Below are 10,734 nucleotides of genomic sequence, written 5' to 3'. Positions count from 1 at the left end.
GTCCGGACCCGCAGTCAACAGAACCACCGGGTCATTCATCGCTCCACGGCAGAATCACAACATGTCCGCATCCCGCAACTAATACCACCGCAGCCCAGGACAGACGACACCGACCGGCCGGTGGAGGGACAGAGAGAGACGGTAGGTCGGGTGATGATGATGAGCAGCGGACAGCGGCGGCAGCAGCTCCCGGTGTCGGTGTTGTCGGTTCCTCCGGGGGTCAGCTGACAGAGTTACCGGCAGCAGCAGCACGGAGATCGTCTCTGAGCGGGAGGACTCACTCAGAGGAAGATGTGAGGAACCATTGTAGTAGTGAAGAGGCACAACGGACCAAAGATCGTCTCTGAGCGAGATGACTCACTCTGCGCCCAGTTGTTCAAAGGTAATCTAATCCGATCGGATTTTGGATAATGGATTGGATCAAATCTTGAAAATGGGTTGTTTCAAAACCAAAAACGGATTCTGAGATCGGATTAGATCACGTGATCCAAGCTTGGTTTTGATCTGGATAAACCCTCAGTTTGTGTTGTTCAAAACTTTTCAGTAGGATCGGGAAAACTTTGATCCAAAAAATCTGGATTATTCTGATCCCAGCAGTTGGGTGGATTCAAGAACAAAATGTGATTTAAATTAAATTCAAACTGGTCAAATAAACAATATTCATAATATAGTAGCTATACATTACATTTATTGATTTATATTTTGCACCTAATTTTAAACCACAACAGTGATTAGTAAATAATGTTAACTTTTGAATATTCTACAACTGAAAAACCTTTCCCCAACTACTTTTCCCCAAACTGAATTTAATGAAATTTGAAGTTTGAAGTTTGAAACACATGGGGAAATATATGTATATTTGTATATATTTGTGTATATTTGCTTTTTTCAATTTATTTTACCAGCCCAACCAGATGGAGTCTGGCTGTTTAAAAGACATTGAAGAAACAACAAAGAGCACAACACATACACTCCGTTTTCAAATAAACACACTTGAGTGACCCATGCTGCTGTTCTGCCTGTTGTTTACAGACCTTCATTGTGATGCACAGTCCCATCTCTAGAGCACTCAGTATCTGGATTTGGTAATCTTGAAAATTTGGATTTGGATCAGACTGATCCAAATCCAACTTTGCATCGAACAACTGGGATAAAAGTAAAACAGATTATGTGATCCTGGATAGCAAAAAAGGGGATTTCAAAATCCGGATAAATTTTATCCAGATTACAGCTTTTGAACAACTGGGCCTGCAGAGCGCTGCACCGCGGCCAGTTTGACACCAGGGGGCGTGTTTGTGTTAAAACCTCAGTGAGCAGCTCTGTATCAATGGTGACTGTAAGTTCACAGGACGATTTACAGTTCAATAGCTACATTTCTTCTTCTTTTTTAATTTATAAAGCACATTTAAAGGTGTACAGAAAAGAAAACTGAATTTGAGCCCACTCTGGATCATAAAATTAGTGTAATAACTCATCTATCAGACGATGTAGGCCAAACGTTGTGCAAAATTCAATTTTTGAGTGAATCCGGGATGAAAGTGTGTTGTTTTTTTTTTGCATTGGATAATGCAGGCGCACGGATTATACGTCAGCCTGCTCCACGGACTACAGATCTGGTGTCCCACAAAAACTACGTCACCAACTGACACGGGAAAGGAAGGACGACATGTGGTGACGTCACTACGCCACCTGGAGTCTCTATGGTTACGGATTCTAAGGAGTTTTATTTTACAATAGTTTTACAACAAACTGCTGATTTCTCTTCATGAAACGTGATGTTTTAAACAGGTAGAGGACAGAGAGTTTTATCATCACACAATTCAATCGGATCACGAAATAAAACTTTGATTCCAGTTCACTTACATGGAGGTTTTTTACGAATTGAGTTCCCATGGCAACGTCACTTTCTGCTTCCGCTGAGGCTCTCTATTTCACTCCAGTGGTTTCCTCCTGATGGATCTACTTGTATCAAACCCCCTGCTGGACCATAAGTGACATCACAGCACTATTCTAGCTGTTAGACTACCAATAACTGTTTATAATAATAATTATCACCTGATTCATTCAAAGTTCTCCACTGAGTGTTTCATGTCAGTGACAGATAATTGTCATAGTGTCTGGTTCAGTTCACCTTCATGTTAATGTTGTGTGTGTGATAAATGTTCTTTGTTCACTTTGGATTTTATTTCTTGGAGCAAAGTGCAAAGAAGCAGCAGGTAATTAATCCAGATAAGATAACATCATGATGAACAGGTGAGTCACAGTTCAAAGTGTTAAAGTTGACCTTTGACCCAGCGGTTGTGTGGCAGTTTATTTCCCCGTGTGAAGGTAAGGTGAACAGTCTGAATGTTTTCCTCGTTAACACCTGTCGTTACCGGAGTTCTCTGCCCTTCAACGTGTCGTTGTGTTGTTGTTGTTGTTGTTGTTGTTGTTGTGTTGTTATAATGTGACTGTAGCTGAGTCAGAGCTGTAGCTGTAAAGTCTGGACCGACAGAACTGTGTCCTCCATGTTGTGTGGATGTTGTGGGTAGAAGCGTGTCCTCCATGTTGTGTGGATGTTGTGGGTAGAACCGTGTCCTCCATGTTGTGTGGATGTTGTGGGTAGAACCGTGTCCTCCATGTTGTGTGGATGTTGTGGGTAGAACCGTGTCCTCCATCATGTTGTGTGGATGTTGTGGGTAGAACCGTGTCCTCCATGTTGTGTGGATGTTGTGGGTAGAACCGTGTCCTCCATGTTGTGTGGATGTTGTGTGTAGAACCGTGTCCTCCATGTTGTGTGGATGTTGTGGGTAGAACCGTGTCCTCCATGTTGTGTGGATGTTGTGTGTAGAACCGTGTCCTCCATGTTGTGTGGATGTTGTGGGTAGAACCGTGTCCTCCATGTTGTGTGGATGTTGTGGGTAGAACCGTGTCCTCCATGTTGTGTGGATGTTGTGGGTAGAACCGTGTCCTCCATGTTGTGTGGATGTTGTGGGTAGAACCGTGTCCTCCATGTTGTGTGGATGTTGTGGGTAGAACCGTGTCCTCCATGTTGTGTGGATGTTGTGGGTAGAACCGTGTCCTCCATGTTGTGTGGATGTTGTGGGTAGAACCGTGTCCTCCATCATGTTGTGTGGATGTTGTGGGTAGAACCGTGTCCTCCATGTTGTGTGGATGTTGTGGGTAGAACCGTGTCCTCCATGTTGTGTGGATGTTGTGTGTAGAACCGTGTCCTCCATGTTGTGTGGATGTTGTGGGTAGAACCGTGTCTGCCATGTTGTGTGGATGTTGTCAGTAGAAGCGCTGGATTAATTCTTCCGTACCTCTCTGAGGTTCTTCTATGAGAGCTCAGATCTGACTCTAGTTGCGTTTCCATCCACCTTTTTTTATTCGCATTTTCAAAAATTGCGAATAAATACTTGAATGGAAACGCCAGAAATTCGAATAAAGGCAGTAAATGTGCATAAAAGTTTTTACACTTTAGCGTATCGAATAAGCGTATCGAATAAAGGAAATGCGACTTTTTGCAATAATACCCAACTGCAGCCACCCACTACAGACGTAAACACGCCCCTCCAGTCCAAACCACGCCCCCCTCCGGTCCAAACCACGCCCCCTCCAGTCCAAACCACGCCCCCGTCCAAACCACTGTAATGGCTGCCGTTCGTTTAGTTCAAAGTGAAAAATTCCGTATTTAAAGATAGTTTTGGCATTAAAGCGGGTTTTTATAACATTTCTAGCGAGAAATATGCATTTTTTCATCATTATATCTCTTCATTTAATGTATGTAATGGCTTGTTTGTTTAGTTACAGAGATATTTGCTATTGTTGCTATGGTTACCATCAACACTTGACCACAGCCAGGCTGGTGGAATGTTCTCAGTACTTGGTACAGTTTAAAACATTTAAATATTATAAAAGATATTTTTTTCTAAAATAAAAGTTTTCAAGTTTTGTGTTTGAAGGTTCATATTTTAAAGATTTGTGTATGGTCATTTATTTAAGTAGTCTTTTGACTTGTATGGCTCGGTTGCAGCAATGCTAATTTCTGTTAGCCCGTCTATGAGGTTTTACATTACACGTTAGCATTAAGCTAGCGGACTTTATATGCATCGTTGTGACACTGGCTGTGTGTGTTTTGTTTCAAACTATGTGGGTTTGATTGAACATATTTGATGCTTAAATATATATTGCCGCTTTATATTGCTCCTCTTTTTATTTTATGTACTGTAGGGCAGGCTTGCGTGACAAATAAAACCTTGAAGCAAGATTTTGTTTGAGAACTGATGTAGGCTACATACAATAATTCTGTAACAGCTGCTGGTCTGCTCACACGATCAGGCTACAGATATTTTGATTATTATTACCACTGATTAGTCGTCGTTTCCCTGTATGATTCATCACTTGACATAGCGCAGGCTGATCGCACACACTCGGCAACGAACCTGATATTGAACAACTGATAGTATTTTTTTTATTATTTATTATTATATAAATTTTAGATCAAAATTACCTTGTGCACATAGGCTACATTAGTAAAAAATAAAAGTGAAAAGATGGAATATACCCCTCTGCTGAATCTTTACATTGTCGTTTTGGTTTTGAATGCAACAACTGTCTATTTTGAAGTTGAATCCACAGACACAGAGCACTTGTTTTATGATTGCAGGTATGTTAATGTTTTTTGGGAGGATCTGAATGACTGGTTGTCTTCCAGATTTGCCAATTTCTCTGGTGTAAAGAAGGAGAATATTTTGTATGGTATACATATAAATGAACCTTTATGACCTCGGAATCAACACAATAATTATCCTTGCCAAATTCTTTATACACAAAAACAAAGTTATGAAGACAAAGCCCCGAATCTATGTCTTTCATAAGGAGCTGTGTCACCCTTTCTCTTCTTTAAAATGTATGGAAAAAAATAATGCTGTGAAACTTCATGAATTAGTTGAGGAGCTTGACCTCACTACATTCCCCTAGCTCTCTCCCCTTTTTCCTTTTTTTTTATCTCCTCCTATCTTTTCTCTCTCTCTCTCTCTCTTTTATTTATTTATTTATTTTTTTTTTTTTTTACAAGCAAACTTAAATCTTTTCTACCAATGAAGCTATATGTAATGCTTGTCTGTAGCCTATGTTTAGCTTTGCACTGTACTGTGGTGTGTACCAAGTACCAAGTGTTTCTGTAAATTTAATTGTCAATAAAAATAAAAAAAATAAAAAAAAAAAAAAGTGAAAAGATGCATGTACCAGATAGGATAGGGGACCACCAGATTTGGTAGAAAGTTTATGTTCATCTGTAGTCCTGCTTACATTACTTACTTTTTTTTTTTTTTTTTTTTTTAAATTTGTTTATTATTTCAAGCGCATTGTTGGCATTGGAAGGCATTAAATGTTGTAAACGAACCGTTAAAGTTGTTTAAATTGCTCCTGCAATTGTGCTATTACATTTTCTTCTTCTGTTCTGTTTACTGGGGTTACACCCCGCCTTTCCGACAATAGACTTCCATTCATCGTTATAGCGGGGTTTTCTATTTTTTCTAAAGACCCCGCTACTCTGAAAAGGCTATTGGGGGAAACCCCCAGTGCGCAGTGCGCATTGATCCTTTTTTCCTTTTTGGGGTCAAACGGATCATGTGCATAATTAACTGCAAAACAAGCAAATACTTCATATTAATGACTTATAATGTTCATTATGCTTCCAGCCTGTCTAGCCTCTACCTGGTCTTTTTACTAAACTTAACCAACTCCTTTCTTCATTGCCTAAACCCAACCAAAGCATCTCCCTCAGTCAGCTGTCAGCACGAGCGGCGGCTGCAGCAGCCTCGCGCCCTGTGAGCTCAAGCCGGCTTCAGCCGCGCTCGAGCGGAGCAGGGGGGGAGAAAAAAAGTGTATTTCTATTACTGTGTGGAGATCTCCAACAACGGAGTCGGGGAGAAAGCAAGTGGGACAGATCTGCCCAGTCTCACAGCGCACTTTTCACAGACAAGCCGCAACACAGAGTGTAAACAACGTCACGCGGTTCAGCACCTTGGACATTGGACAGCTGCGGGGGGGGGAGACTGTGTCGGAACAGCGGTGTGTCGAAATGGAGGGGTGTCGGAATGGAGAGCTGTCCCCGTTTACTGGTTTGCTTTTGACATGCCCCGGCCACCGTAGAGTTATGTGGGCGTGTTTTGGAGGGGGCGTGTTTTGAAGGGGGCGTGGTTTGGAGTGCCTGTTGCTTGGCTGCGGCTGCAGCTAGGCCCTTCTCACTTTTTGTGATGGAAACAGATTATGTGAATTGAGGCAGAGTTTGTGGGTGAAGCTGCTGGACTTCACCCAGCGACGCCCCGGTCTCCCAGCTCTCCTCTCTGCACCCCGCGACACAAACGCTCTGTAACCCGTAATCTTTTATTCATGACGGTTAAGACTACACAAACAGACGCCGTAACATCGTTATGTAACTTATTGATTTTTCACCGGCTTCGTATGTAAACAGATGCACATGGAGGAGAGGAGCATAACCAGAACAGACTGTCACAGTTCCTACTGTCTTTCTGTGTAAATATCTCATGTTACAACATGAAAACCTGCAGCTTATATTCAAGTGCGGCCTAGATATGTACTTTCTTTTAAAATGTAGCTGGTGCGGCTTATACAGGTGCGTCTATAGTCCGGAAAGTACGTAAATTGTCCACGATGTTGAGTGTCAGCTGAGTGTCAACTGTTGGATACATTCACGCTCTCTTATGGCGTAATCTCACGGTGCACTCCTCCTCTCCCAATAATCGCAAAACAATAACGGATGGAAACGGTCTTAAATTCGCATTTGCTTTTTGCGCATTTTCACAAAATCCGCTTTTAAATTCGATACGACTTGGATGGAAACCCAGCTTCTGTGGTTTATGTCTTCACTTCATCTCTTGCTGTGTGTATGTGGAGTTTCCATCGCTCACACACTCTCCATCTCTCTGAAACCTTGGAGATCAGTCAGACTTGGTGATAGAGAGCCTCAGCGGAAGTGAAGTGAAGTGAAGTGAAGCTCGCTGTGGGACCTCAATTCGGAAAAAATCTCCATGTAGGTGAACAGGAGTCAAAGTTTTATCATGAGAAAAATATATGACCTTAACCTACTTAAAGGGACAACGAGGAGTTTTGGAAAAGCAAAGTGTTTCCACACTACATTTATGAGCCTCCGCGCGCACCGTAGAATTCTTCAACCGGCGCAAGACAGACTCATGTTTTCATTCATCAAGAATTAAAGTCAGAGGTTGGAAGACGATCACATACCGTCGTAGTTTCGACCATAAACGGCAATACAGCGGCGTTATTCTCATGAGCGTCCGCAAAACCTAAAGTAAGGAAACGCTGGTCGGCTCGCCCAGCGTTTCCACCACCACTAATAATAACAAAATAACCATAGAGACAAAACCATAGATTTATCTAAAATGGACCATTAACAAGTGTGGGTAGCGTAGATTCATCCACATTAACGTGAGACTTTTTTATAACCAAATAGAAACTCCTCGTTGACTGGTCATCACGTTTCATGCCAAAAAATCAGCAGTTTGTCGTAAAACGGCAACAGAAGAATGTATTTAGTGTGAAGACGCTCTACGGACTACAGGTCTGGTGTCCCACTAAAAATACGTCACCAACTGACACGGGAAAGGAAGGACGCCATGTGGTCGCCATGGTGACGTCACTACGCCACCTGGAGTCTTTCTGGTTACGGATTCTTCTGAGTTTTATTTTACAATAGTTTTACAACAAACTGCTGAGAAACGTGATGTTTTAAACAGGTAGAGGTCACATTTTTTCCTCATGACACAATTCAATCGGATCACGAAATAAAATTTTGACTCCCGTTCACTTACATGGAGGTTTTTTACGAATTGAGTTCCCATGGCAACGTCACTTTCTGCTTCCGCTGAGGCTCTCTATTTCACTCCAGTGGTTTCCTCCTGATGGATCTACTTGTATTAAACCCCCTGCTGGACCATAAGTGACATCACAGCACTATTCTAGCTGTTAGACTACCAACAACTGTTTATAATAATAATTATCACCTGATTCATTCAAAGTTCTCCACTGAGTGTTTCATGTCAGTGACAGATAATTGTCATAGTGTCTGGTTCAGTTCACCTTCATGTTAATGTTGTGTGTGTGATAAATCTTCTTTGTTCACTTTGGAGTTTATTTCCTGGAGCAAAGTGCAAAGAAGCAGAAGGTAATTAATCCAGATAAGATAACATCATGATGAACAGTCACAGTTCAAAGTGTTGAAGTTGACCTTTGACCCAGCGGTTGTGTCGCAGTTTATTTCCCCGTGTGAAGGTAAGGTGAACAGTCTGAATGTTTTCCTCGTTAACACCTGTCGTTACCTGAGTTCTCTGCCCTTCAACTTGTCGTAAGAGCAGAAGCTGTTACTGCCTATCACTGATCAATACTGACAGTTTCTTTATTGATGATTGATTTTCCAGTGTTGATCAATGTTCACCTTCAGGTTCTTCACAGTAACTGAGTACATTTAGTGCAGTACAGTTGTGAGGTACTTGTACTCTCCTTGAGTATTTCCTTGTTGTGCTACTTCCTGCTTGTACTGCAGCTCGTGTACCTGACAGGTGAAGCTACTGGTCACTTTGCAGCTGCAGGTTGTAGATTAAAAACACCTGATGAGCTCAGAAACACAGGATTAAAGATGAAACCACAGCATGTTTGTCCTGTGACTCTGTAGGTTACATCAGCTCACTGACTCATTTAAATCTATTAGAAGAGGAGCAGCTGGACACTGTCTCTGTGTCCTCACCATTCATGTCTGTGGTTACACACAGCTAACACTCTGGGTTATTGATTATTGGACACAAATCATTAATATTGTTGTGGAGAATGTTTTAGAGCTGCAACAGTTGTTCAATCAACATTTTACAAGCAGAAATTTTCAATTTTCAGCCTCAAAAACTTTAGATTTCCTTGTTTTCTCTGTTTGATTTGACTGTAAACTGAATATTTTTGTCTCTTTGATTATTGCTGCGACAAAACGAGACATTTGAAGACGTGGCCTCAGACTGAGAGGAACTTGAACGCATCATTTGTCTGTATTTTGTGACATTTGAGAGACAATAAGTGTCAGTGGCAGCTGGAGAGTGAAATGAGTGAATGTTGTGATAGTGGAGCTGTGAGGTGAAATAAGTGGAGGCCCAGTTGTTGTGTGTGTAGCTTGTTTGATCCAGTGGTTTTCTACAGGGACGCTGTCCACACAGAGACTGTGTCACATCAACTCAGTGGATCTCAGTCCTTGTGTGTGTCAGTGGATGGAAACAGTGGTCCATGGATCATGTTGCTGGGCTGCAGCTTCATGACGCCATCTAGTGGACTGATAGTAGAAGTAGAGCAGCTGATGGCAGCTTCCTCTTCCTCACTGCTGTGTGACTGCATTCAGCTGACACTGATATGAAGCAGAGGAGAAGAGCCAATCAGTGGAGGAGCAGCTGGAGACATGATGGACATGTGAGCTGCTGTGCAGATGAATGATGTGTGTTTCCTCTGCAGGTGAAGCTACAAAGTGTGTGTGAGCTGATGTGGATGTGAGCTCAGCAGCATGGATCAGTGTGAGGACAGAGAGGAGGGAGCCCCTCCCTCTAAAACCAAGAGCCAGACCACAGGTCAAAGGTCAGATGAGCATCTCTAACTGTCCATGACTCAGATCACTGCTCCATCATTATTCACACTCAAAGCTCTGTGTGTGTTGTGTTCAAGGCCAAAGCAGCAGCACAAGCCACAGTCTGGACCTGGACCTGGACCTGGACCTGGACCTGGACCTGGACCTGGACCTGGACCTGGACCTGGACCTGGACCTGGACCTGGATCCAGCGATGAGTCCATTGGTCGTCATCAGTTTAACAAGAGACGATCTTTATTTGAAGGGTCAGAAATTAAAACAGTCAGAAAGACTTTTCTCTCTAAAAGTCAGTTGTTGTGTTTATTAAAAGATTGAAGATATTTCTCATCAGTTTTTCTCCAACATGCACATTTATCAGTTGTGTTGTTGTTTCAGGATCCAGCAGCAGAGACCAGACTCTCCTGAACCCAGCTGTCTGTCTTTAAAGAGCAACGAATCAAAGGACTGGGACATTAAATTTAAAGGAAGACGTGGATCAGCTGATCAGATGTAAGAGACAAAACTACATTTCAAAGGTTTTGAGTTTCTGTTGAACGTTCTTCCTGTGGAGTCACATTTCAATTACCCCTTTCCCACTGGCCAAAAAACCCGTTTCAACCCGCTAACAGTCGGCTTTTGGTGGCAGTGACTCGGCAAGGGACGCGGGTTAAAATCGGCTTCAATCAGCTCGGCTCTGATCGGTTTGCAGTGGGAACGCCAGACCCAGGTCAACTCGCTAATTTACGTGATGACGTTGAGCGTTACGTGCCGCCACGTCATCGCGCCAGTCACGTCTCATATCACGTACCAAAACAAAGCTCTGCTCTCATTCCAGACTGGGATCAAAAGATCAAAGAACACTGACCAAAAACTATTGAAAAGAAAAGAAGCAACAGTCACGGACGTCCGTCATACGGGTCTGCCGCGGTCCTGGTGCTCCAGGTCAGCCAGACGCCTCGTCTGCCTCGGCGGACGGACCTCACACTTCGCAGCGGGCGGCTGTGGCATGACACTGTGTTTCTTGCACCGTGGATGAGAGCGGGGCGACCGGTTTATGCTCTGTCTGATCCCCCAGCGGGGGGGGCAAAAAGAAAAAACCTGCGTCGACCCGC

Source organism: Trachurus japonicus, chromosome 21 (assembly GCF_045865225.1).
Source record: "Trachurus japonicus isolate A0001 chromosome 21, Traja_1.0".
NCBI lineage: Eukaryota > Metazoa > Chordata > Actinopteri > Carangiformes > Carangidae > Trachurus > Trachurus japonicus.
The sequence above is the reverse complement of the archived record's forward strand: the minus strand, read 5'-3'. Positions refer to the sequence as shown.